Source organism: Bradysia coprophila, unplaced genomic scaffold, assembly GCF_014529535.1.
Source record: "Bradysia coprophila strain Holo2 unplaced genomic scaffold, BU_Bcop_v1 contig_297, whole genome shotgun sequence".
NCBI lineage: Eukaryota > Metazoa > Arthropoda > Insecta > Diptera > Sciaridae > Bradysia > Bradysia coprophila.
In genome coordinates, this window is record NW_023503555.1 from 3814541 (window position 1) to 3842479 (window position 27939).

Here is a 27939-nt window from a genome sequence, read left to right on the forward strand (position 1 = left end):
TTTAGAGAAATCAATTTCTTGAAATTTATCGAATTTCTTTAAAAAGTTTCTTGAGTTTCCCGATTTCCTCGAAATATATTCCGAGCAATTAAAAAAACGAAGTAAATTCGATAAATTCTTTAAAAAAGTCGAGAATTGCAAAGAACCGAATTTCAAAAGTTTTACGATCAATTACCACCAAACAAAATTTCCCTTAATTCGATGACTTTCTTTAACCTCTTCGAAAATGTCGTTCCACTGCTCTACTTTGAATATCAACCTAAATTTTAAAGGAATGTCTCATATAAACAAAACAGGCTGTTAAGGAGGCTGTCTAACAAACGAAGAAAGTTTTGAGAGTACAATCAAACAAAATTATTCAACGCTGACAATGAAACTTGCAATCCTTTTCTTAATTGTATGTGCTGTTCCAGCTCTGAAAGGTAGTGTCATGCTCTTTTGTGTTTGTGGACTGCTCGTACTTTTAAGTTTTCGTGAGATATTTTCTTTCCTAAGAAGCATCTAACTTTGTAATTTTCCCTTCTGTTAGCAATAAGGTGTTATGTCTGCCGCAAAACGGATGGTAGTTGCAAAAATGTCACAGCAGACGAAAATCTTAATATAGTCGCATGCCCTTATGGTAAGTTTGTAAGTTTAGTTGTTTCCAAGGTTCTTGCTGTCTTGGTATTATAGGTTTATCAACCTGTGGAACGGTTTCAAAATTCGTAAATGGTCAAAATATCACCACCGCATATGATTGTTATCCACACTGGGATGATGCATGCACTAACATAAATGGTGGGATGGTGTGTTACTGCAATAAGGACGGTTGCAATAGTCCTCTTTACAACAAAATAGGCAGCATCAATGGTAGCAAGAACCTATCTGTGTTATGTCTTGTGATTGTCATCAATTTTGTTGGCTGAATTTATAAATTTTCGAATTATAGTTCTACTTCCATCGAAACGATTTTATTTCTCGATTGGGATGCTGGAAAGGTCTTTAAAGTATTGAGCAGCAAAATATGGTCTGTGAAACTCCTTGTGCTGTAAGCCACGGGGAATATTGACTTGCTGTACCTTTTATGTTGTTGTCCCCTAAGTATATATCACATCAGCTTTAACATGAAATGAAAAAACGGAAAAACTCTGCTAAGCAGGCTTTTTATTAAATGAAGACAGTTTTCACAGGATATTCATACCAATAGGCACGATAAATCGCAGACAATGAGACCAGTAATTTTTTTAGTGATCGCCTGTGCCCTTCCAGCTCTAGAAGGTAAATATCTTTGTCGTTAACTGATTCAAATTGGAAATTTTTCTTCAAATTTCGACCGGACCTGAACTAGAGTTTAGAGTCCTGGTCGCTACACACTTTTCGTCGTCAGAAATTTGACTAATTTTTGATTTTCTTTCCCTTCAGCAACTAAATGTTATCAGTGCAAAGAAATAAACCCGGCCGTCGGTACTTGTAAAGATATTGAGAAGGTTAAACTAGCCGAATGTCCCAGTCGTAAGTTCACACATTACCGTAAAACATCGGGTAGTTTGACAATTTTTCTAAGGCCTAAGGTGCCTAAGACCAAGCCTAAGACCAAGCCTAAGACCGAAAACGCACTAGCTATTTTGTATTGGTGGAATGGACAATTGTGATGTGTTTAATTGTTTAACATGTAGTGAATGTCTGATTACAATGGTAAACGCAGTACAATTGTCAAGACCATCAACGCAAAATTGATGTGTTTTCTGCCTATCCAACACACCTAATTATCATTAAGCTGGTGTTATTTTCGTAGTGAATAATCAGAAGCTACTCTATAAGCTGGGACAGTGCAATTCAGTAAATTTGTGTTACAGAAACACCAACCTGTTTAATTGGTACAATCAAGGTTGCGATCGCTAACGATTTTTATTAGCGACGCTAACGCTAACGCTAATTTCGAAAAATGTTAGCGTCGCTAAACTTATTCGCTAACAGAAAAAAAGTTAGCGCGCTAGTAGCGGCCGCTAATAGCGATCGCTAATGTTTCGCTAAAAAATCTCATGAATAAGACGATTTCTTAATTTAATTTTTTTTTAACATTTTTGATCATGATGAACATGATGAAATCTCAATAATTTTTTAAATATTGTTTTTGATGAACTTTGATTGCATTTTGTTCAATCGTTTTTTGAGGAAAATTTATTAGAATTTATGATTATGTTGAAGATTTATGTTGAAGTTTACCCTTTTACGGGAGTTGCAAAAGATTGAGTATAGTAGCAAGTAGCTATTGCATACTAGTAATGAACAATTAGAAAGTCAAGATTTCATGTGAATTTTGTTAATCCAAAGCATGAAAAGTATTTTACACGATTGCGAGTTGGAGTTGGTCTAATACATGAAATTTCATAAACTTTCAACGGACTTTGAATGTGAAGTACATTTCATAACTCGATTTTTCAACGCTTCACTTCTAGTTAGGCAAATAACAATTCTAATAATTCAATATTAAATTGTTCAATACCTAGAATGTTCTATTTTTCATTAGCGAAGTGATTAGCGGTCAGCGAAAAAAATTTCGCTAATGATATTCTAGCGAGCGCTAACGCTATTAGCGACATTTTTTGAAAATAAGCGTCGCTATTAGCAGCGCTAGTAGCGACGCTAGTAGCGTCGCTAATGACTAGCGACGCTAGTGCAACCTTGGGTACAATAATTTCAAATGGTCAAAATATTACCGTTAGCTACGGTTGCTTTCCAAAAACGGATGATAAATGTATTGGAATGCCTGAAGGAAGTATATGCTTCTGCAATCAGGATGGTTGTAATAGCCCTCCCAAGAGTAATCTAGACAAGAATGACAGCAAGATCGTATACAGCTCTATTAGCGTCGTAACCATATCTGCGTTATTTTTGCAGTTTGTCCATAACTGTTACTAGCCTCTTTCGGTTAAATTAATAAATTTTCGTTGGTAAGGTGTAAATTGAGTTTTCAAATAATTTTTTTTCTGAAAGCGTAGGTAACACGTATGTCCTCATTTTCTGAAAAATGTCCTCACTGAGTCCTTATTTCGCTGTTATTGGACGATGAAAATAAAGTGATTGCAGTGTTATGCAAAACAGGGTATCAAAAGTAGTTCCCTCATGAAGAAATTCTAATCCGATTTCAATCATAACAAGCACAAAAATATCGTTATCTATCAGCGGATCATTACGAAACGTTCTCATACAAGTGTTCTGCCCGTTTAAAATGAAAACAAGTTAGATGTGGCAGTGTTTGCAAAATAGGGGCTCGCACGAAATCTTTGTGTAGGAAATTAAATTCACGCCGTAAATGTGAGACCCTCAGAAACATTTGTCTCAGGAATAAGTCACTTCTTGTATTACATATTACACTCAAAATAGTTATTGATTATACTGAAAAATAGTCGAAATGTACGTGTAAAACGTTTGAAATTTTAAATCGTTGTGTACGTAACCAACGTGGATATATCGAGGAACTCCATATTTTAGTTGATCTCACTCTTATCAGCAATAAATAATGAATAACCGCACAAAAAACCTCAAAAAAGCGGAAAAGAACGATTTGGGGTAGACTTCCACTAAAGTCACTCCAACCCCTTGCAGTCAACTACAGAGGCTAGGCTATCTTATCATGCATACCATGTCACGAACTTGTGTTACTGCTGTCGATCAGGGACTTGAATATAACACCAATTTTTCACCTAAAATCATTGATATCACGAACAGGTCAACATGGACCTGTTGGTGTGTATATTCAAAATGTGCGAATGTTCAAGGCCTACAAGGCTAACGCATAAAGGTTATTCACAAAATTCTTTCACTCGACTAATCGCACGAAAATAATTGTGGGGTTCTTTTGGCAGGCCCTTACTTTATGACCTCGATCGTCGACAACAAAATAAAGTTGACCAAACGTAGTACTACGTTTTACTCGCAATAGTTCTACGAATCAAATGAGCTATAACTCAATAATATCCAATAATATCACTCTCAAAAGATATTTCAATCTTCAGCGGATCGCAAAAAAACGGAAAGCAAGTTTCTCGCGAATTTAAGTGCAGCGCTATATTTCGCTTGGTGTAGCGCTAATCATTTCTTTCGAATTGATGGTGTGTGATGAATATGACAGCATAAACGTTGGAAAAATATTTCAACACAGCAAAAATTCTATTGAAATCGTCACTGCTACGATGAAGTGAGCCTACGATGCACTTGAATTCAACTGAAAATTGCTATGTTCAGTGGGTTTTTGTGGATTTACATTATGATAAGTGAATTATATTCTGTGCATATACCGGCATAAACTCCAGAGACTCTTATTGTTAATCCGTATCGTGCGAGTCTAATGACAAAAATATTGCACTTTGTATAGATACACTTATAGCAATCGAGATTAGGTAAAAAAACCACTGGCAACTTTTGAAATAATATTTTATATTTTGTGCAATCACCACTTTGGATGTGGCAAAAACACCTTTTTATCTGTACGATTCAATATGAAAATCTCATATAAGATCACATTACCATTCAGGAAAAATTTCACAATTTCTCACCATTTAGTTGGAAATTTAGTTGGTCGTTTTGTTGTTGTCGTTGTTGTTTTTTTCTATACTTCTCTTGTCTTCTGTTATTCAATATAACAAACAATAAATATAATCGTTCCACCATTTATACAGGTAGGTTTATTTTAAATGTTTTTTTTTTACTTCTCTCAAAAATATAATAAAAGAATTGAGCAAAAGACAAAAAAAAGTCTACTTCGCCATACTGTAAATTGATATATTGCTGGGTAGGATTATTTATTATAAATTATTGTATAAGAACAATTGTATTGTGCAGCCAAAGAGTGCACTTGCAATAATGCAATTCATAAATTTTCATGCAAACGTCGTCGCCATCATATAACTCAAACCGTTCCATACATCAAAATAATATGATATGCGCAATTCCTTTTAAAATAAAAAAAATTATTTTATATTTGAAAAACGGCAAAGAATATTTAACTACAAGAACTGCAAAAAAAAATTGCATTACTGGCATACCATAATAAATTTAACACACAGAAGACGGAAAAAATGAAACTATCGAATGCAAAACAAGGAAACAACCGATGTAAAAAAAAACCTAACCGATTTGATGTACTTGGAGTGTACAACAATCGTTTGGAATCTCATCCATTTTGAATCGGAATATTGAAATTCATGCAAACATATTAGACTGAAGTGGATGGTACACATTGACCCTATGATAGATAAATGATCGTGAAAATGATTTGTACTTGAAGCTCGCGTGACAGCATATTCCTGATGACCTAAAGGCACACCATCTAACTAACGAAAAAAAAAATGCAAAAAAAAAGTTTTTTTTTGCCGTTTTGTTGTTCAAGAAATAGTTTTCAGTGTCTTTGAGCCAACAATCAGTGTAATTTTTTTTTGCTTTGCTTTTCCATTTTATTTTCGAGAAATAAAACACAAAACGAACAAACGTATCGAAAACAATGAATTGAATAATTCCTTCTTCGTTCCAACTTTGCTTTTTAAAATAATATGGAAAATAGCTGTAAATAAGGTCATACAGAAACGTGATCTGTTGCGATCCCATTAGGTTAGTTCGCATCAATTTAATCGTTTGACCGTTCATAAGTCGATCTAATGGAAGAGAACTTTAAGTTGGCATATACACACAATCATCATTGACTCTCTGCCTGTTTTTTTTTTATACTTATTTTGTGTGGTGAATATAATACCTATTGTGCACTGGTGAAGTTCTAGATGTTTTGCGAACATGACAGTGTGTTGTGGGTTTCTTTCAATTATTTCCTGATTGAGTATTAAGTTAAGCTCGGTATAGGTGACAGCAATGCAGTTTTATGTTTATCATTCTGATCGTATCACTCATGGCTTTTAGTGTATATACCGTATGCAGATTGATTTTCACTGGAAATAAGAAAATTGTTAAGCGCCGTGACTCGGTCAAACAATAACGGCTTAACGGCTAGTGATAATTAAGAAAGTCGAATAGACGATTGTGTAGGAAACATACTCACCTTTTCACACGAAAGACTTGGTCATAATAAATCTCAGATTCAACAAGTTTTGTTTAATGAAGCTTAAGGGATTGAGCAAATTTCAGATGACAGTTTTATGTCTCAGGGATAGCTGATAACCTTATTTCTTCTTGAGGAATTTTGAAGGTCAAAGCATCACATTGTATTAAGCAATAAAGCCTGAAATCTGTCCTGATTTATCTAAAATTTTACTGATTTTCTGATTTCAGGTAAATTCACGCCAGGTAAATATTTTCAGTTCAGGTTCAGTTCCTATCAGATTCAGATAATCTTAGCTTCAAGTTTCAGGTCGACCTGACCTGTTCGGAGCCTAAGGTTGATTGCGTAATTCTAGAAACGATGTGTTATTGACAAGACAAAATACAAGACTCTATTAATGATAGTTAAAATGTCTGTGAAAAATAATGAAGTAAAAGATTTTGAATCAAACATTAAGCAAAACCAACCAAATCACAGATTCAATAGCAACATCGCGATATGGTGTGACCTTTATTCTCCAGTTGAACCTGATGACGAATTGCTTTTTAATATTCTATTAATTTCGAAAATGATTTTTTTATACAACATCACTGAAATGATTATTTTATATAGAAAATTGCTACGATTTCCGCTGAAACTCAATTTTATTCGAAATATTTCAAAGGCTAATGACGAAGCACACCGTGCAGATTTTAGTCAATCACTAGCCATCATAATGAAAGCCAAAAATTCCGTTGTAATTCTTCTCGTTGGCATATATATTTGTGTTCGATCCACATATGCTAAGGTTAGTCATGGAATAGTAATATATCTGAAAGGAACTCTGCTGGAGAAAACTTAATTGAACAGAAAATCGTTTCTTTCAGGAATTCTACGATGTTATACCTCTGCAATTAAAATGCGCCGTTCTTGATTACGAAATTGTACACAATATTACTTGCATTTCAAAGGTCGTAAATCGAACGAGCGTTCTGAGATCAAGAGACGTTCATTTTCAACCCTCCGTAAAACTTACTAACTATCACGTATAAATCATCAAAAACAAGTGAAACGAATTCGAAAATAATTTCCTTTTTTGATCAGATCAATATGCAATTGTTTCGAAAATTTGGAAAAGTTTTTCGTCCATTTTTCATCAAAATGGATCACGACATGTGCTCATTTTTGGGTGGTGCTGTCTCAAGAGAATCGGCACTGTTGCAAAAAGTACTTGATATCAGCAGTCATCGCAAACATGGAAACTTTTACGACCCCTGTCCGATTTCGGTAACGTTGTGAAGTTTTTTTTTTTTGCAAATAAGAAAGCGAAGTTCATTTTGAATCGTACTCAGGGAAGAAGATACGAGATCGACGTCAATAATGATTTTAGTAAGTTACCGGATGTTATGCAGCCAGGAGAATACCGGATCGATAGAATCGGTTACACAATGCAGGATGGTATCAAAAGGGATTTTATGATGATGCAAAGCTTAATAGAAATTCGATCAAAAGTGTCGAAAAATAATAAAAAGTAAATTTTTCGTTCTACGTGCGTCGAAAACTGTACTTTTCAGAATACACGCACTTAAAAGTAACAGTATATTGTGTTTATATTTACTTACCTCGGCTTTGCCTCGATTTTTCACCTTTGGATAACTTTTTATGTTATTATGACTATTTCGGGCTTCTGATGCGAAATTTTCCACAGTCATCGGTTTTCACTCAGTTGACATTTCATGCAATAGGTTCATGATGTGCTCCATTGTTTGAAATGACAACTGTAATGTACATGGACGCAAAACGGATGACTGTCAACTGTCAGACTAATACATTTATTTCTGCAACCGAGTGTGGAAATGCAAGCTTTTTCATTTCCGCAGTGTTTTGGTCAATTAACATGAAAATTAGTTATAATTCGAAACACATTAACTATTTGGTCCGATTACTCGAATGTGTAAAGTCAACGTTAGAATATGAGTAAATTGCTTCATAAAATTTTCATCACAGTGATTTTTATGGAGTGATTTCTGTAGAAATATTACATTATTTAACAATGTGACAGATGATGGAAATGGTATTTCTTGTGTGAATTTTACCGATCGAGGCGTAGCCGAGGTCGATAAACACACAAGAAGTAATATTTACATCATTTTCTTCATTGCCAAGTAAGGTATTTTATTCAAAAACTTGAGGTAAAGTTTTGGATCAGTGCTGCTAAGTTAACTTTACCTTTCGTTTTTGAATAAAATATTTTACTTTTGGGAGGGAATGTGCCTTTTCCGCACTTGGGAAAAGTCTGTCCCTCATTCGTAAAGTAAGCCGCGCTGAAGTCCTCGGATTCTTTTACTCATCTCGATACAAGATATCAAATTTCTTAACTGGTATAGTATTATCTTCACTATTATCGGCAACACATTTGGTCGTTTTTGAAGATAATGACGAATTTTCATACATTTCTGGAGTGATCTTCCCAAATTTTGAAGATAAATGCCGAAGGGACTCTCATAAAAATTCTAGAAACGATCTGTTATTGACAAGACAAAGGATAAACACTATCAGTGATAGTCAAAAATGTTTGTTAAAAATAATGAAGTAAGAGATTTTGTACCAAACACTAAGCAAAACCAAATAAATTTAATGTCTAGTAACATCGCGATGTATGAACTTGCAAAAGGTTAATGCATGTCTACAATCAGAGCATCAGCCCGGCAAGTTGAAGGTTGTGAGTTCGTGTCTCACCCGTGCACATCAAAATTTTTATTTCAAAACCAATTCGATTCTAGTATTTCTAAAGGTGAAAATTAAAAAGAATTCGTCGCGGAATGTAGCGTTTCTCTACAAAAATGTCTACAATTAGTTATATATCTTCCTCGAATTCATTAATGTCAACATTATTCACCGGTTGAACTTGTTGACGAATTGCTTTTTAATGTTCTATTAATTTCAAAAATGATTTTTTTAAACAACATCACTGAAACGATTATTTTATATAGAAAATTGCTACGATTTCCGTTGAAACTCAATTTTATTCGAAATATTTCAAAGGCTAATGATACGAACCATGAAGTGTAGTAGATTTTAGTCAATCACTAGCTAGCCATCATAATGAAAGCCAAAAATTCCGTTGTACTTCTTCTCGTTAGCATTGGCATACATATTTGTGTTCGATTCACATATGCTAAGGTTAGTCATGGAATATCTGAAAGGTACTCTGCTGGAGAAAATTAATTGAACAGAAAATCGTTTCTTTCAGAAATTCTATGATGTTATACCTATGCAATTAAAATGCACCGTTCTCGATTCGGAAATAGTACATAATTTTACTTGCAATTTAAAGGCCGTAAATCGAACAACAGTTCTGAGAACAAGAGATCTTCATTTTCAACCTTCCGTCAAACTTACTGACTACCACGTAAATCACCAAAAACCAACGAAAAATAATTGGAAATAATTTCCGTTTCTGATCAGATCAATATGCAATTGTTTCGAAAATTTGGCAAAACGTTCCGTCCATTTCTCATCAATATGGACAACGACATGTGCTCATTTATGAATGGTGTTGTCTCAAGAGAATCGGCACTGTTGCAAAGATTAATTGATATTAACAGTCATCGCAAATATGGAAACTTTTACGACCCCTGTCCGCTTTCGGTAACGTTGTGAAGTTTTTTTTTTGCGAATAAGAAATCGAAGTTCATTTTGAATCGTACTCAGGGAAGAAGATACGAGATCGACTTTAGTAGTGATTTTAGTAAGTTACCCGAAATTATGCAGACAGGCGAATACCGGATGGATAGAATCGGTTACACAATGCAGGATGGTATCAAAAGGGATTTTATGATGATGCAAAGCTTAATAGAAATTCGATCAAAAGTGTCTAAAAAAAATAATAAATAAATTTTTCGTTTTGCATACCTCTCGAAAACCGGCATGGGTCAGAAATTTGCAATTGTTCCCCGAACAAATTTAGTGTTCTCACTTACAAATTGACATAAAATTGGTCCCCAATTTTTATATTACCTCAAATTTAGTGCCGAAACCAAGAAAGTGTTCTCCTAAAATTTCAAAATCCAAAAGGTTCTCCTAGCATTGCTAGGCTGCTACGCAAGATTTCTGATGACTTTTAAACTTTTTTAACTTATTATGCTAATGGCTATTTCGTGCTTCTGGTGCAAAATTTTCGCACCTCTAAAGGTCGATTTGAACTCCCTATACATGACAGTTGACATTTCAAACAATAGATTCATCATGTGCCCTATTGTTTGAAAGATCAACTTACACGTACACGGAGGCAAAACGGATGACTGTGAATTCAGACTAATACATTTATGTCTGCAATCGAGTGTCTCAATACGACATATGTTGTACCTTATTTGAGTGACACCGTCCAATACTCTCTCTAGCAAACAAACTACTTTTATGATGGTTGGAATTTACATTGCGCGGCGTAGTGACGGCGTGAAGTAATTTGGCACACGGTTCAAAAATACCGCAATTTTCATCTGCGTAAAAGGTGAACTCGCACGCAGTTTTACTTCACTAAAATTTCGTAAAAGTTGATGACAGAGCTAACAAATATTTAAAGCATTAAATTTGCGTGTGCGAGATTATGAGAAATGGACTTTAAAAATGTCATATTTTTGATTCGCGTGCCATATTCGTGTGATTTGTCAATTTTCAGACACCAAATGTAATTATCAAAATATATGAATAAATGAGAAATTATCGAAGTTAGCCGTGCGCAAATGTCCAATTATCGAAATTTTCAGTTAATAATCGTACGTCCTCGGAATGGCGTGTTTAAATCTAGCCCATTTTGATTCTAAAATTGACACTCAAATTATAAATATTATGACATTGCAGGAGGTAAAATAAATTTTCTCGGTTCAATGTGATCGACAATTATGCGTTGTTTTTCTTTGTAGTCTAATTTTCACCACAGCCGACAATGGAAAATAATTGTCGATCCCATCAAGACCATCAAGCTCGTGTGTTTTCGACCTAAATGACTCTTTAACTGACCTTATATATACTGAATGCATAATTCTATAAACGAGATCTGTTTTGACAAAACAACGCTTCGGCTACACAATACGTGAAAGTTCGAATTATACATGCCAAATATCCAACTTGCCACAGAGCGTCTTCCGGCTCACTGATTGATCACTTTATTGTCAGTTCAGACCTCGCCGATGTTGTTAGTCGCACAGCCGAAAACATCGTCAAATTATCCGATCACACCGGCATTGCAATAGAAACCACCATCAGCTTCGAAGAAAGTCAATCCCAGTCGAAGTACGTTCGAAAGTTATTTGATCAAGCAGATTTCGATGCAATTAATGAGGAAATTGGCAGGAAACTCGACGAGGTTTGTATTCCCACCACGTCAAATATTCAACGAGGCGAAATCGATGCCATGATCAACTGTGTACACGAAATTTTTCAATCCGTTATAGCCAAGCATGTTCCATCGACCTCTTCACAGGCCAGCATTCGAATTTCAAGCCGGTCAATGTGTCTCCTCAAAGAGAAACGACGTTTATGCAGATTACTAAATAGGCGAGTCAACAATCAAAGAGCTCAAGAACAAGAATTAGCTCGTATACATAGCTCAATCAGTCAAATTGGAGTAATGATCAAAAACTCATTACGAGACGACTTCAGTCAATTCTATCATCGGAGACTTAAACAAGTTCGATCAAGCAAGGACGCTTTCAACGTAGTAAGACAATTCTCGCAATACAAGAGAAAACCTGGTTTTATCGACAACATTTTTCTAGACGAAGACAAGCTTGTTTCGGTTTCAAATTCTGACGAAATTGCAAACGAATTCGCTGCCCATTTCTTGGAAAATCACAAGCTTACCGTCGACAACGAGAGCTCTGCTAACCAAATCGTTCAAGAATCCATCAACAAGTTGGAAAATGTAAACTGCGACATCAAATTTAGCGACATGATACGAGCAAACATTGAGAACGATCGGCAGTTATGCGAGATTGAACAATTATTGCCCAATGTTGACCGCGGTATTTTGACTTCTGTTAGCGAAGTTACTGAAATAATCATGGGTCGTCAAAATAAGACATCAGCTGGCGACGATATGATGCCAATCACCGTGTTAAAGAAATTATCTTTCGAAAATCTACTGAGAATCACTGTTATCTTCAACCAACTTTTGGCAACGTCTTTCTTTCCATCTGCCTGGAAACACGCTATTGGATGTCCCATTCCAAAACCAGGCAAAGACACTTCGTATATTAAAAACTGGCGACCAATTTCACTGCTGAACACGATTTCTAAGATATATGAAATCATCCTCAAGAGAAGAATTCGAAGACATTTTGTTAGCAATGGTATCTGGACTAACGATCAATTTGGATTCCGTCCCAAGCGATCCGCTCTACACGCGTTAGCCCAGTTCAACGATAACGTTATGGCAGGACTAAACAATGGGAAAATTACAACAGCTGTTCTGCTTGACATCCGAGCTGCTTTCGATACAGTATGGCATAATGGACTGATACACAAATTAATGAATCTTGGGCTGTCTATGCGGCTATGCAAAATTGTGCAAAGCTTTCTGGAAAATCGTTCAATGTCGGTCAGAACGAATGGTGTGTTGTCACGTCGACAAAGAATTCCAGCTGGCGTTCCTCAGGGTAGCTGTGTTTCAGATGTGTTGTTTCTCGCTTTCATTAATGACATGCCAACTCATCCAGGTATCAACAAATCACAATTTGCAGACGACTCGCTGTTCTATCGAACACATAAGGATTGTGAGCTCGCATCGAAAACTTTCAATTCATTTCTTCGTCGTATATCCGAATATTTCAAATGCTGGAAGTTGGTTATCTGTGAGAAGAAAAGCCAAATGCTAAATGTCATCGGTCGCTGTACGGACACCTCTCGTCAACTTAGATCCAACGCTAAGAAGATGAACATCAGTATTAACAACAAGAAAATCGAAAACGTTGATTCTATGCGATACTTGGGACAATGGTTCTCAAAGAATGCTTCAGTAAAGTGTCACATTGATAAGGTGATCAACAAGTCTAACATTATATCGAGTAAAATACGGCACCTGCTGCGAAGCAACAAGATTTCATGCAACGTCAAAACAATGTTTTACAAGTCGATAATTAGGCCTATCGTATGCTACGCTGCACCAATTTGGGCCAATCCTTCGATCACGTCGTCAGCACAAATGGAACGAATTCGGTTGTCAGAGAGAAAAATCCTTCGATCCACCACAAATACCAAACGCGAACAAGGCAGTTTTTTGTATGCGAATAATTCCACCTTGTATCGCAAAGCGAGAACGGCTAGAGTGGACAAATTTATCACGGATCAAGCATTACATTTCATCAAACGGTGTGCTGATAGTGACGACCCGATTATCAAAAACATAGCTACGTTTCATCATGGGGTGGACCCTAAATACCTGCCGGTTGCCTTCTGGTCCAAATGGGAAACCGATGAATCTATCGGAGACAACAACCATCCGATTACGATTTTCAATAAAAGCCAACGCGGTATACCTCGTCAAGTGTATAGTTTGAACCAGTGAATTTGGTCATTTCTCGAGCTAGTTTTGGGATCTGCGTTTCTCTGGCTAAACTTGAAATTTTCTAATGTTCTAGTTCTTCAAGTTTGCTTATTGCCGTTAAAGCCTGTCTTTTTGATTTAATTTTTGTTTCGGGAGTCCCTTGATGCCAGTTGTTTGTTTTTCTTTCACGCGCGATGCTTTGTAATGAATTTGTCAATGAAAAGCAGTAGGATTTGTATCCGCTATTTTTGTTTTAAGATTTTCCTGTGTTTGTTCTTTAAAACAAATAAAGAAACTTAAAAAAAAAAAAAAAAAAAAATACGTGAAAGTGACAAATATCTGTTAAAAATAATGAAGTACAAGATTTTGTTTAAAAAACTAAGTAAAACCAACGAAATCACAGATTCAATAGCTAGCAACATCGCGATATGGTGTGACCTTTATTCTCCGGTTGAACCTGTTGACGAATTGCTTTTTAATATTCTATTAATTTCGAAAATGATTTTTTTAAACAACATCACTGAAATGATTATTTTATATAGAAAATTGCTACGATTTCCGCTGAAACTCAATTTTATTCGATATATTTTAAAGGCGACGAAGCATACAGTGTAGATTTTAGTCAATCACTAGCTATCCATCACAATGAAAGTCAAAAGTTCCGTTGTGGTTCTTCTCGTTAGCATTGGCATATATATTTGTGTTCGATCCTCATATGCTAAGGTTAGTCATGGAATAGTAATATATCTGAAAGATAATCTACTGGAAAAAGCTTAATTGAACAGAAAATTGTTTCTTTCAGAAATTCTATGATCTTATACCTATGCAATTAAAATGCACCGTTCTTGATTCGGAAATAGTACATAATTTTACTTGCGTTTCAAAGGCCGTAAATCGAACAACAGTACTGAGAACAAAAGATCTTCATTTTCAACCTTCCATTAAACTTACTGACTACCACGTAAATCACCAGAAACCAACGAAAAATAATTGGAAATAATTTCCGTTTCTGATCAGATCAATATGCAATTGTTTCGAAGATTTGGCAAAACGTTCCGTCCATTTCTCATCAAAATGGATAACGACATGTGCTCATTTATGAATGGTGTTGTCTCAAGAGAATCGGCACTGTTGCAAAGAGTTATTGATTTAAACAGTCATCGCAAACATGGAAACTTTTACGACCCCTGCCCACTTTCGGTAACGTTGTGAAGTTTTTTTTTTTTGTGAATAAGAAAGCGAAGTTCATTTTGAATCGTACTCAGGGAAGAAGATATGAAATCGACTTTAATAGTGATTTTAGTAAGCTACCGGATATTATGCAGACAGGCGAATACCGGATCGATAGAATCGGTTATACAATACAGGATGGCAACAAAAGGGATTTTATGATGATGCAAACTTTCATAGAAATTCGATCAAAAGTGTCGAAAAATAATAAAAAATAAATTTTTAGTTCTAGATGCGTCTCAAACCGTCCTTAGCATGTAAAATTCATTACATAACACGGAATAAAAATGAAAAGTAACGGTACAGTGTGTTTATTTACCTCGGCCTCGCCTCGGACCAACAAAATTCGCACGAGAACTTGACATTTCATCTTTTTATACCTTATTATGCCAAACAGTATTTTATGCAACAAGCAGAAAAACTAAGAAAAGAAAGACCCCTTGAACTCGAACGTCACCCGAAAGACGCATGAAAAAGTCCCCTTTTCGCAGCGCCGTTGCAGAAATGAATACTTCATACCTCTGGTACGAAATTAATTATTTTCGCACCTCTACATCTTGGCAGTGAAAAGTTTTTTTAATTTTACGAACCTTCGTATTATAACTAAGTGTGAAAAGTCGAAAAGCTCAAATTTGATGTCCATTTCATGTTATTGTTTTAGCGTAGTGTAAAACAGTAGACTTAAGTCTATGGATAGAACCGGATCGTATTTGATGTTACAAAAAATTACATAAACTTTCAATACATGGTGGCGCCACCATTTATGTTTGAGCAGAAAGAACCTTATCGAGAAGTTGCATTCACTTAATGTAGAGGGCCTTTTATGCTGAACGAAATAATCGAAAGCTGAAAAGTGTTTTTTTTTTCGCTTAAAAATGATTGCTGATCGAGGAATACCATCTGTAGTTTTGTCGTGACATCCTAAATGGTACAACAGGTCCATCGAATTCGAATACCTTTTCCAAGGTGTTTAGTTTCTACAGTCATTTACCTCTTTCATCGAGTTTATTGTTACAAAAATATCATTTTAAGCCTAAAATTATTGCACATAAAAATTGAAAATAAATATCGCACTCGTTTAGGTTATACGACTAGAATGTTATATCAAACGAACCAGCCAATTAAAGATTAAATAGATTTCATTTCCATATACCTGAACGAGAGATTCAGGTATTCAGCTCACATCAAATACGTTTTCGTTTTATTACATGAAATCTTCATAGCTTTCTTTAAGTGAGACGATCCGGCCGACTGGTATATTTGTACACACACCGCACACAAAATGTAAGAAAAAATGACGCCATCCGATATTACAGAGATTTAACCTTGAATTCAATTCGAATTCCTGCCATATAGCAAGTGCAATAATATTTCCAGCATGTCGATTCCATTTATAGAACATAATCAAAAGCACTTTATATATATGACGAATAAATACAAAACGTTTATGGGCTTCAATATATGAAATTATTAAAATTCTCGTTTACTCTTCGGACTGTTCGTTGCCTCAAGGGTCTTAATTTGAGAGACACGGTACGCAATACAAATGATTGTGAGTAGAGTTCATTCAGTGCACTTTAATTACTGTTCAGATGATGCCGATGGACTTTAGAAAGAGGTATACGTCACAGAAGTAAGACGGAGGATGTGAATGTTTGCTGAAGTAAAAAGTGAAAAAATTTAGCCAGCAATTTGAACAATCAACTTTAGGTCAGCTTCGGTGAGTACTGAAAATTTCATCTACTTACTCGCAGAATATTATTTCGCAACTCATTTCTGGGTGGGTATCTCTACGAGGTTGATAATAAAATCATGAGTCAGAAATCTTGCGTAGCAGCCTAGCCCAACATTTTGGATTTGGTGAGAATCCTTTTAATTTTTTGGAACTAAATTTGGTGTAATATCACAGAAAGTGAAAAGTTTTATGCCAATTTGCTCGGAGAACACTTGCCAGATATCTGACCTATGAATTCAATGGGAGTAGAGATCATCACCAGGTGTCAAGGCATGTTGCCCGTATAATTTGTGTGGAGGCAGGGTTACATAGGTAGGTAGATGACAAATTTTCATGAAAGCAGTTTCCCATATTTTCCTAAAATTCAGAATATTTCCTCAAAATTTTGGAAATTTTGAAAAATTGAGTAAATTCGGGAAAATTAAGAAAATTTATGAAAATAAGGAAATTCTGGAAAATCTAGTAAAAGTGTGGAAAATCTTTGAAAAGTGTGTAAAATCTAGAAAAATGTTGAAAAATCGAGGAAAATATGCCAAAACTAGGAAAATGTAGAAAATTTAGGAAAATTTGAAAAAAAAAGAAAATGTCCAAAAATTCCAGACAAGAAGAATTGTTCACAAAAATAGTCTTTGCATTCAATACAACAACACATTAATCAGAATGCATTGTACTGTAAGATATGTATCTAAACTAAGCCTAAACGAAGCCAAAGAAACCAGTCAAAGTACACTTGGTATGCATACGCTTATCAGTAATCGCAACAGGTTTGTAGCGAAGAATTAATTCCTTTGACAAAGTGATTCATCAAAAAGAATGCATGTGCATCGAATATACATATACGTCTTCGCCGTTTAATCTCATTAATTACGTTAAATTATCGTCAATTATTAATTCCATGCTAGATTTATAATGTTACATTAAATTTTATAAACTGCAAGAAGCGTGCCAACTTGAATAGGAAATGACGGAATGAATACAAGAAAAAAAATGGCAAAATAGAAATATGAAGAAAACAAAAATTATCCTTTAGCGGTACTAGCATGTCATCTTGATTCAATGTACCATCCATACAGAAAACATTGAAAAATATAATGACAGTCCGGCTTATATTATATCCAATTACTGATATATGTTCGCAACACCTTCTCGGGCATACACAACGCACACACTGCATTTTATAGTAAAATAAACATTGTGTTAATGTCCCCGATGGTAATAATAATATATTGCAAGATAAAATTCATATTTATGCTGAATGGTAATCAGTATGATTTTAATAAAATAAATTTTGTTGGATTTTCTTTTCTTTTATTATTCTCGAATTCCATTAAAATGAATAAAATAATTTAAATTGACTTGTGGATTAATTTTGAATTCGTTTTTTTTATTATTCATTTTTCGCTTTACTCTCTTTCCATATTTACATCTTTTCCAGTGCACCACATTGTAAACCTGTAATGTAAATTTATTTTTATTGTGTGTCTTTGGACGTGAATTGTGTGCAATTGAATGGAGGATTTTTTTTTTGTTGACAATGTAGGAGTATAGACGTTCTTCGGTTCAGTTATGAGACTCGATTGCAGAAAAAAGTTTCAACCAAAACATTTATGGGACACATAAATTCATAACAATAAGGTGTCGTTCCTTAAACGACGCTTGTAAATTAGTGTACTTGTACAGAAAGTAAATTTATATTTCATCCTTTTGGTTGCATTTATGAAAAAACAAAATCGTCAAAAATAAAAGTGAGAAATATTAATTTAAAAAACTGCACCAAGATGGGAGTGTACATGTACAGTCTACCATTTCAACGTAACAAGAACAGACGAAGGGGGAAAACAGGTGGATATGTTCATTTATTATCGTTAGACAACGAGTTATAGGCAAGCGGGTGCACGGATAAAATAACTCCAGCAATTTCAGTCAAAATAACAACGACAACATCTTACATGTTCGCCAACAATCCCATTGTTTTTGAATGTTCAACTGTTCAACATTCAAAAACAATGGGATTTATCTGACGATTTACAACTTTTTTTCATTAGGAGCAAGCAAACGCCATGAAAACCTCATAGTCAAGAACTATACCTAACCTTACACTAAACGAAAGGAAGCAGTGGAAAATTTCGGGGGTTACGTCCCATCTATTGTTGACAATGGACATTGTCCATTGGACAACGATAAAAATAAGTCAAAAACTCTGGCTAAAGCCGCTTTATATAATAAAATCTATGTTAAAACCATTGCATTAATAGATTTTACGTGTTACGGCATGTTTCATTTTCATTTACATTGCCTAATCACGTAAAGCATTGTACTTACGAGGTTCCAAGTTGTGTATTTGACAAGTGGGGAATACAGCCCTCCCCTTCGGGTCGGGCTGTAACACCCCACTTATCAAATACACAACTTGGAACCTCGGAAGTAATATACTATTACAAACAATGTGTTGAAAATTCTTCTAACCAATGTGGTAGTAGATTCGTAATTTTGGCTGGTACTATGCGTTTGTGATTGTGAATAGTAATGTTCCACAATATTCAAGAACAAAATTTAATGTTTATATACGATAAGGTTACGAGTGTAGACTAGAGTTCGAAGCTGTTTAAATTTCTGATTTTGGCACTAAGATCTCAATTTTTTGTTGGTCTTGGGTCGGGAGTGTGTCAAGTAAACAACAGCGTTAAATAAAAACAATTTTTCTTACTGTTGCAGCAGCAAGCTGACCTCTAGTTAATTTTACCAAGCTCTGTTCAGGCCTGATTTTCGAAGGCACAACCTGACATATCACCTGACTTAAGTGCCAAAAACAAAATTATTCTGCAACTTTACGCATTATAGTTATTTATGCCAAGTTGTAAATCCATTGTGTAGCTCGGCTTCGCCTCTGATCAACAAAATTTAACTTGACTTCTTAATTTTTTATGAATTATTATGTAAATGACTATTAAAACGAGTAAAACGAAATTGGACGGTTGCTTTGGTTATAGGAAGCGAGGGCTAGACTGTAACATTTCATTACACCACTAAAGCATTTTATAGTTCATTATAGCACTAGCGTCGAAAAGAGATTTTTAGGTCTAACACACTTTTTTCGTGAAAAGTAAGATTTTTGTTGTAAATCAGTTCGACCACGGCAGAGTAAAATAAACCAGGCTGTAGCGGTGCATTTTCGAAACGTCAAATAAGGGGACCTAATACACTGTGTGAGAATGAACTCAAGTGAACACTGACATAAATTGAAAAATTTTATTCGAAAAAAATATAGGGCTACTAGATTATACAGGTCCCTAGTCAAATCAGCGCTACTGCCTGGTTTACTTTACTCTGTCGTGGTTCGACAAATTGTGTCTCATACTTTCCTTTTGCTGTTTACATTGGCTTCAATTTTCTCACAACTCAATACACCAATCGAAATACATTATAACATGTCACTGTTTTGTTCAATTAATAAACTGTCTGTCAGTTCAACATTTTACTGTTTGTTTCAAGTGGATGTTCGAATGTGTCCAAATACGGCGCATTTTGTAATTCTACAAGAAAACTGATCAACTTGTTTCGAAAAAAACAATGACACCTGGTGTACATTGTACGGCTATTGTGAAAATATAAGGGCTCCATTTCCTATAATTTATTCTATTAGTGGACGACACGCGTTATGCACGCGACTCATTATTTCGGTTTTTATTATTCTTAGCAATACAAGAACAACAAAACTATACTTATGTGTATTATACACTCTGCAGCTATGGAATGTTTGTTATACCATAAACAAGCAATTGTTTCATTGAAGAAAAAAAAGCCTAACTAGAATACGGGTGATGAAATTATGCATAATCATTCATGTGATAATATTAGTTATACTAGCGACCCGACTCTTCGTACAATATAAGGATAATTTCCTTATTGTATGGGTCACTGGAGGAACGATGGACAATATGATAATGAAAATGTAGTCAGTCTGCGTTTATTTATGTTACTTATGTTCGGAACGAAAAGAATGCATCGAACCTTGTCAATAGAAAACATGTTTCACTCTTGTATATTGTAACAGTGAATTTTGTTAATTATAGTTCCCGCATTGGTGAATTGGAGAGAAAAAATTAAAAACAAAATCGACATGCACTTAGCCTCCCAGCGTTCAGAAACAAATTGAAAAATATCAAAGATAAAACTGGGTGTAAAATATATGATGATCATCTACATTTCAGTCTCTCATCGACCACAGTGTTTAAAAAAACACCATAAAACGGCGTGAGAAGGATCTCATGAACAAATCAACCGATTTACTTGGTTGTATTTGTTGCGTTCAAGGAATAGATAGGACTATCGGATACGCCATGGCCACGGTTCCGGCACTTATCCAAAGTCAATTTTTTGAGCGAAGAACACCAGAACACCATTTTTGACCAGGAATTTTATTGTATTTAGTATCAATGGAAAAGCTGTCGCATAATCTTTCAAACGTGTCCATGTCCAATCTTGCTTTTGCTTTGATTCTATTTTTCTTGATACTAAGTACGATAAAATAACTTAGCTGCTCACAAATAGGTTCTTCGTATTTAAAAAAAAAATGACTTTGGTACCGGAACCGTAACGTGGAAGAGTATATTTTTTGTTGATATACGACAGTTCCATATATTCCTAACAAAAAAAAAGAAATTATCATGAAAATCTGTAGATTTATCACTGAGATTCTTCTCTTGTCGTCTCTGACTTTTTTCTGAATTCTAGGAAGACTTTGACGATGGTGGGCGGTTCTCGTTTATTCTCTTAAAAAAATGAATTTTAAACAGGTTACGTTCCTCCATTGCATCCCAAACCAATTTAACAAATTACAAGCCCCGGTACAGCCGCTGAATCTGTTACATCCGTTGTTTCTGTTTAAAATTGCACTTGATTAGTTAGCATACATTTCACTATAAAAATGCATTAGTCAGAACTCATTGCATATTTTTTCTGTCGCTTTAGATAGCAGATGATAATATGATTCGAGTTCTCTTTAATATCAATTTATCAATTTACATGCGGCTATTCTTTCTGTGTTTTACTGGTCGTCGTTGCTTGGTTGGTTTTTATAGTGTTTGAAAATTTAGACCTATTAACTGGGGCGAAGTTACTGTATCCGTTCCGAAATCATTCTCACAAAAATCACCATTCCCATGCTCTTTTTCCTCTAAACATTTCCATTTCTGATTGGTCTGATAAACGAAATCCTCTTCTCACCATTTCACAAAACTATCGTCACGGTCTAAAGCGACCAGCCTTAATAGTTCATATTTAGCTGATGTCGTTACGAATAAGTTTTCCGTTCTCTAATCAGTGAAGTTATTCACTGCGTGTGTGGTTCTACGAAAAAAAAATCCAATATTTTCGTTCTTATGATATCTATTACACATCCAGAACCACTATAAAATGCCACGCATTATCTCAAAATGAAAATCTGTTTTGGAATTCACCAACCAACATATTTTGTTGCCAATTATTTTCAATTTACCAAACAAAATGCCTTATTACGTAACAATATTGGGTGGAATCGCACATTGCAATAATATGTAATCCTCTAATAGACCATCCGATTTCCCTTAATAATGCGTTTACACATGCGCAACAATACCTATATATATATCGTTTTATGCTATCACCACTTATAACATAAAAAAAAAAATTGTGTTCGCTGCGAATAGGAACGGTGTGTGTAAGACTTCTTCACATAATTTGCGGTCGGAGGAAATAAAAAAGCGTGAATCGTGCACAGCACAGGTGACCATAATAGAGAGCCTATATAATATTTTTGATCTGTTTTTGCTGGTTTTGGAGAAACGGTGTGTACGATATGGTATTGCCTACTGGTAATACGCGTTATTACTAATTTCAGTCTTAAGATTACCATCATTTTCTTCGACTTCAGGCTATTGTTTAAAGAAATTATAGGGTTTTTGTGTGTTGAGAACGGGCGTTATATTATTCGTATATGGAGTATATTGTTTATTAGTTTGCGCACTTATACATACCGTACATAATACAATTTTCTACCGATATTTTTAAGAGCATTTCGATATACAGTTGTGCCTTTGCTGGTTGTTTATATATTTATATTCATTTCGAGCAATTTATTTCATTTGGTTAAAGGCAATTAACTATCAACAATGAAACTATCTGTAAGTGACTTTACTTCCGGACAAAATAAATGTTTGTTTTTTCATTATTTGTTTTTACATAAAATGAAGCAAATGAATGAATTGAATTTGAGCCTGTACGACAATGTAGAGACTGGTAATGGCTATGGTTGAAATTTAATTATTTTTTCTATCAACCCTTTGCAGTGTGGATATTAGAGTGGAACGATTTTCGAAACTTGAAAGTCCACCACCAGACATTGCAGCTTGTCAGGTTGAACTTTTCTGCATTTAAAGTTTTTTTTTATTTCCAAATACATTTGAATATCACATGGCGGTATCAAAGAGATTTTTGATGTACCGTGAACTTTAAAGAGTACAAATCATCTAAAAACAATTAATACTGTCTGTACTTGATGTACTTTATGTAAGTTCTCCAGTCTTCAATGATACCCCACAAGCAGATTTAGGGACGACACAAGTGAACTTTTGTCTCTACTCGAAATATGAAACATTCTGTAGAACATCGGTCGAAGATACTAAAGCAGATACTCTGACAGCCGGTTTACATAATGTTAACATAGACTCAACGTACACAAGTTAGTCGAATCAATAGATTGTGGATTTGAGCACTATTTCACAGGACTCTCAATGGTTGACGCTGTCGGCAAGTAGGTCACTTCTGTCACTTCACCGAACAATATTTCCATGGACAATGTCAAAAGGCCTATTCATCTCTCTTCAAAATAAGTAAAATCAATTTTTGGCATAGTTCTTCTACATCGTCTAAGGCCGTACTTCGAGTGACAAAAATTAAGTTAAATAATTCTCAGGGCCTCGCTCAGGGACATTGATTAAATTTTGAAATACGACTGTAGATTCATTATCTAGGACACAATTTCTGCGGGCACTGTAAGTTTCATTGACCAGTGCGCTGAAAATGCTAACCGGCCCTGATAATACTTTAGGTATTTTGAAGAAAGTTGACGAGTTATCGAGTAAGTTAGGTACGCTGAATCTGAATATGACAAACACTGGCTACAAAAGAGAGCACCTGTTTTAGAATATTCGACAGTTCTACATCATGCCTCATATTTCCACTACAAAAGTCAGAGATATGATAAATTCGACTTGTCATTTCTCTGTCGGAAAGTACTAATGGTCTTGATATGATTTGATGGAACAGCAGCAGCAGCACACCTCAAAGTTCACAGTACAGCAGAAAATCATTCAAACTGCCCGGCAGAGACTGCCGTAGTCAGAAAAAAAATAAAACATTTTCCTATATATTTTCTTGGATTTTCTGACATTTTCCTAAATTTTCACGAAAAATATCTTAATGATAGTTTGGAAAAATGTAGGAAAATTGTGGAAAATATGGGAAAATGCAATAGTCCTTAGAAAATCGACACACCCTAGTGGATATGCTATTGAAACCGTTAGGGCTACAATGTAATCATACATGAGTTATAACATATTATATGCATAACACATCTGGTACATATCACACATATATAGGAACTCAATAAAAAATATATTTAACCGAAACAAAGCATGGTGGAAAAAAAAACTTGCTTTGATTTTCCCACGTTGTGGTTATTTATTTACAATTCAATTTCAATTGCACCTGTTTACTCTTTAAAACCATAAAGGAAACAGGTTGTGACATTTTTTTTATTTAAGTTTTTTTTTAATACATCCACTCCACACACTACTTTCGAGTTCGAGTGAAATTTTTAATTCCACTTTTTTTAATGTTTTAATTTCTGTGAGAATATTTCTGGTGCTGCTAAATAAAACGAATGTTTTTTTTAGTGACGCAGATTCCATAAAGTGAAATAAATAAAAAAAATGTGGAAGCGAACAAGAAGTCGACGTAAAATATAGTCATTAAAAAGAACTGGAACAAAAATATTGGTGACTTGGAAAAATATTTCAAAATTTCTTTAATTGAATTAATTGATTTCAGTCGGTAGCATAATTATGGATCGATATTTTTTTGTTGTTGTTCTTGTTGTCATTCCCCAATGGATAAAAAAGTTATGAATTCTCATAACATATAATCTAAATTATTATCCGAATATATGTGTAATGCCACAGTCAAATCAACATTATTAGACTCGTTATATTATTGTGGCTTTAACACTATATGCACCCATATAATCCATAATATATTATTTATAATAATAACCATAAAAATAAAATTTATTTAAATTTTAATTTAATATTTTGCCATACTTTTAATGAAACTAGTTTCACAATAAAATATTATTTTCGATAAAATAAATTATTTTTCGCTTTTAGAATATAATATCGAAAATTGTCAATAAAATCAATTTTTATGAGTCATTCTCTTTGATATTAAAATGATTTTTATGATTTCTTTTTAAGATTCTTTGCCTGGTCAATCAATATACGGTACGTTGTTGTTAGCATTATTGCTATTATTATCGAGGTGGTTATGCATACTTTACCACCAATAACATGTTATTTGTAATAGTTTTTATATTGATCTTAATTTATTGATCTGTACAAGGATATGGTTTGGTTATATTGTACGGTGATGTGTACCCAGTATACTGCACCAATGATTAAAATATAAATTTTATTGTCTCTTAAATTGTGCATCGAAAATGAAATCCATTTTCGAGAGAGAGAAAAAAACAACAAATTTTTGATTGCTTTTCTTCTCTCGTTTTAACGATACTACTCAGGAATTTTGCACCGGCAATGATTGGGTGAATCAAATCAAGAGGAATCACACGGGACTTCTGCAATTCAGTGTTGTCATACAGGTCATAAATCATTGATATCTTTCTGAAAATGAATTTCCGATGCGTCAAATGTATGACCAACTCCCCCATAAATAGGGGGTAGAGTATAGATTAAACTTCCAAAGATGCATATGTTTGGCAAGACTGTCTTGTGGACGTTTTTATCGATGTTCCTTCAGCAATGTTACTCTGATGGCGTCACAAGATTACGTTAGACCTACCATTAGAACTTGGAAAAGGAGGTAAAAATAATACGGTTGTGCAACACTTCTAAGTTCATGCCCTTCTGGAAAGTGTAAAGGCCACCAATTTGTTATTGCGTGTCGAAATTTAAGTCATGATTTCATTTGGGCAAAAAAATCTACTCGCTACAAAGACGAAAATGAAGAATTTCCATTTCCTTGTTGAGTTTGTGTTCCCTAACTTATACACTTATGTCAAGACGTTTGATTTTAGGCATTTCAGCTGGTTATAGCTCGAGTAGAGCAACATATTATTAACAATTTTTTGCATTTATCCAACAAGCATGGGCGATCAAAGTAACAGCTGCCTAATAGAGTATTATTTTATCAACGCACTTAAGCAGATTTTACAAAAAAAAATGTTTCGTTGACACACTGTTCAATTTCAGTACTCTATCTGAATAGTTAAATGCAGAAAAACATGTCTCACATTAGCGAATTATAATAAAAGTGAAAATGCAATATATTTTGGTAGTCTAAAACTTGATACTAAGTGAATAAAAAAATTTCGTTGTTCAATGCCTTTTGAATACTACATTGTCATCTGTTCTTAATTATCATTAACGGCACAGATAAACTATGAGCTCTCGAAAATGTGGTTTTAAATAGCAAAATACAGATTAAATCTATTGAAGTAAAAGATTATGTTCAAAATTAAATATATACAAAACGAAGTACCAGACTCGGTACTGATGATGTGTAAACGTCTATTAAATTTTAACCATTTAATATTCTTTCATCTCATCCTCCTTCTATATAGTACAAAATGTCTGATGCAGTAATAAAACGTACTCAGAAAACTGCTAATACATCGACAGCCAGTGATTTAATTGAGAAACAGATGTAAATGAGTTTCATGTCGCTTCTTTCGATTTGAAAACGTATCAGTTTCCGTCATATTTCCTTTACGGAGTACCAATTGCATATCACGTAACTACACTTCTGAAAATCATCTCTATAACTTGTCAGTAATGAACATTATACGAACGAAAGTTATTAGTCTTTCTAATTGCATAAATTGGCAAAAAGGGAACTGTAACAACCATTTTATTTATTATTATTCAGCAGCGGAGTCATGATTTATATTCGATGGATAGAACTTGCCATATTGTGAGATAATTTCATGTTAAGTCTTTTCTGTGATTCAAAAGATTCTCTTCAATAGAAAAAAAATTAACTTTCGCTGTTTTCAGTTTTTAGAGTAAGCAGCAGATGATCAGTTTTACACATAAACTGCATAAGCGGGGCTATTTATTCGGAGTTTTAATCCTTAAATTACTAAAAATTGTATGTATTGTATTAAATAGGATCTGATTCTGTGAATAGTGATAAGAATTATGTATGTTTTACAGCCACTGAAGATGCCATCCAATGTGATGCGCGAAATCTTTGGCATAAAATAAAGACAGATAAAATACTGAGCTACATCGTCTTTTCTTCAAGAAAAGTAACAGAAAACATAAAAAATCGACAGCTCATTGAGTGAAACTCATCACTCAAAAAAGAACAAGGTAAAAATTGTATTCTTAAAATTATTAAAATTAATTATAATTTCCAAAAAAAGTTGACAAACTTCTGCGTGTTTCTCTCTCGGATGGCTAGGTGTAACAAAAGTTTGAATACAGGGTGTGAAAACTCATTAAATGATGGCCTCGATTATAGAAGATTTCATCAGTTAGAGTGATCATTTCTGATCAATGCACAAAGATCATGGGATCCTTTGTGCTACGCTGTCATCATTAAAATCTTGAAACCTACTTTAGGACCTCATCTCCTTCTCACCCAATTGCGTACGCTCTACATGAATCACTCCAGGCGAGCAAACTGATCTCTATGATTAGTTACCGAAACGATCAGCTAATCTTTAGGGCAGAAAGCAAAGAGTGTGTAGGCCCTAGAAAGGATAAAAAATGAGTTTCACCCTAGTATCGTATCGGCAACATTGAGTTTTATATGAACACTACGTTCAAGGTTATTAAATCAAAATGAACAAGCGAAGAAAAGCTTACTTTATCTACACATAGCAACGTGCCTGACTCTACAAGTCACCTGTTATTGGCCACGACCGCAATAATAAACAACAAGCACTGACTAATGAAGTTTAATATAGCAAAAAGCATGTACAAAACAAATGAAGTAAAAGATTTCTGAAATCAATCTATAAAAATGTTCGACCAAATAAAGTAACAGTTTGAACAGTAAAACTGTTTACATGCTTCCTGTCAGTAAAACTTGACAGTAGATCAAAAGAAAAATTTGAATGTCGCCTTTGAGTTGCTATGT

The 27939-nt window shown here is 34.4% G+C and overlaps 2 long non-coding RNA genes across 2 annotated transcripts; one reads left to right on the top strand and one right to left on the bottom strand.

Annotated features, from left to right (window-relative positions):
* Positions 1 to 285: 285 nt before the first annotated feature.
* On the top strand, positions 286 to 933 carry LOC119078554. Its single transcript, XR_005088025.1, has 3 exons — positions 286 to 422; positions 530 to 619; positions 673 to 933. It is a non-coding gene; the product is annotated as an uncharacterized LOC119078554 (long non-coding RNA).
* Positions 934 to 10051: 9118 nt separating this feature from the next.
* On the bottom strand, positions 10052 to 27175 carry LOC119078553. The gene is made up of 3 exons (XR_005088024.1): positions 27064 to 27175; positions 26883 to 26889; positions 10052 to 10062 (listed from the first exon to the last, which is right to left on the bottom strand). It is a non-coding gene; the product is annotated as an uncharacterized LOC119078553 (long non-coding RNA).
* Positions 27176 to 27939: the final 764 nt, after the last annotated feature.